This window comes from Arachis ipaensis, chromosome B09 (assembly GCF_000816755.2).
Source record: "Arachis ipaensis cultivar K30076 chromosome B09, Araip1.1, whole genome shotgun sequence".
Lineage (NCBI taxonomy): Eukaryota > Viridiplantae > Streptophyta > Magnoliopsida > Fabales > Fabaceae > Arachis > Arachis ipaensis.
In genome coordinates this window covers 35,259,127-35,261,556 of record NC_029793.2, presented here as the reverse complement: position 1 = coordinate 35,261,556, position 2,430 = coordinate 35,259,127, and positions in this window count along the sequence as shown.

Below are 2,430 nucleotides of genomic sequence, written 5' to 3'. Positions count from 1 at the left end.
CAATTTAGAATTTTTAAAATTAATATATATAATAAAATTATTTTAGTCATTTTCTATAATAAAAGTATTGTAGTTATTTTCTATAATAAGGATATTGTAGTTATTTTCTATAAAAAAAATAATATTAATTTAGATCGATTCAAAATTTAATTTACTATTTTTCGGTCAAATTAATTTGTCTGATTTAATTTTGACAAAAATAACACGATTGAATTGATTATATGTGTTAAATTTTAATTACTAAAAAATATTAAAAAAAACTGTTTTAAGCGCCTTTATCCGACTAATTTCCAAATAACATAAACAATTTTAATAGTTAATAGATGTAGTTAATTAATACTCATTAACCAATATCCGAACCCTGGTTTGCAAAACCCTTTATTTTATGGTTTAATTACTCTATTGGTCTCTATAGTTTCGCGAAATTTTCAATTAAGTTCCTATACTTTTTTTTCTTTTAATTGAGTCTTTGCGCCAAATTTTTTTTTAATTGGGTTCCTACACTTTTTTTCCTTTTATTTAGGTCCCTATACCAATTCCTTTTTTTCAGTTAGGTCCCTATAAAATTAAGCTAATTACTACTAAAAGGGACTTAATTGAAAAAAAATTTAATAGAAAGACCCAATTAAAAAAAATAAGTATAGAAATCTAATTGAAAATTTTACGAAGTTATAGGACCAACAGAGTAATTAAACCTTATTTTATTCATGAAATAATAAATTAACCAAAACATGGAAACCAAGTAGTGGTCTTTCTCCAATTTCGATTATCCCAACTATGATAAGGACCATCATTTCTCACAGACCAAAATACATCTGGATGGCCAGCATCTACCTTAGGATCATACCTGGCTATACTACAACACTTTGCCTTTACAGCATCCCACTTAAGATAACCAAATTTAACTTCAGTATTAGTCACTTGAACATAAGGCTTGCCTGGTTCCAAGCTGACCTGAGATGACCAGTCAATGGCAGAGAAGACCAAGCTTCCTGATTGTGGAGGCAAGTCATTAACAATGGAAATTGCAACTATGTTGAGAAAATCGGAGATGTTTGAGGGTGATGATGAAGAATTTGATAGAATCATAATGTTATTGTTGTTATTATTAAAAGATAGAATTCTACCAAATATTGAGTAGAAACACACCATGAGATGAAGCATGAGAAGGAGAAAGAGAGATGCACGAATTGGGATAGTAGTTAACATTTTGCTCGTGAATTATAATGATGCTTTAACTATCTCTTTGACATTTTTTATTTATTGAAAAGTTGATGTATTTAGACACAATTTTTTTTAAATACATCAACTTTTAATCAATTCCAAAATAAAATAAATAAATAATTTAAAAGTGGGATAATATTAAATTGCATTGAATTCATTTTCATCTTTGTTTTAATGCATTAAATGCGATTTGATTTATAATTTTATATTACTAATAGAACACAACGTTTATTTAGTAAACATATATCCCAAACATCCAATTTAACGATATACTGGGTAGCACAAAAACACAGATTTATAATTAATATGAATAAACAAAATCACAAAAGGCCAAAAGTGCCTTTGGTCAAAGAAAAATACTTAAATTTATTTTCACTCAAACATAACAGTTAGTCTTTTTACATTTTATAATATCAAATATTATTCATCCATGATTAGTAAATTAAATTACTAGCTAATTTGATGATTCTAAGTATTTGTGTAAAAAATAAAAATTTAGATTTAAATCTTTATTTGTGCATCACATGTATATATATTTTTACAAATATTCACAGTTTTTTTTTTTATTTTTTACAGTATATTTTAACCCGACAGATCAAGAATTAATAATCTAGCCAATAAATTATTGCACTTTTGAAAAATTAGCACAATCGTGCTTACGCACAAAAGTGCAATGATTTTTCAAAAGTGCTGTTTTTGAACTGTTAAGTCGTTCCGTCGAGCTTGTAACCCCCTATAACCTCGTTATAAACTCTGAAAATCGTATTTTTGACCTTGAAATTATTAGGGATGGAATTAATGAACTTAAATTGGGTTACTCCCCTATAACACTTGTAAAATAGTCGAAATGTTCTAAATATTGTAAGGATGGTGGTTCATCTCACCCACAGTGAGAATGATGGTATAGTCCTGCTCACGAATTGAGCAGGTTGATTACTTTAACAAAGGAATCGGGTTATGATGGGTTATATTCTCCGAAATTAGTTGAAAAGATTATAAATTGACTGTAAATGTGATATTAATTACTTGTCTGGCAAGGATGATGGTAATGTACCGCTTGCTCAGTGCATTGTTATTTTGTGGGGATCGTGGTTTTGTCCCGTCCACGGTGAGGATGGTGGTTTTATACAGCTCACGGTCGAGGATAGTTATTCTTGTAATAAATATGATTAATGATGAATTTGATGGCATTAAGTGTTGTAATAG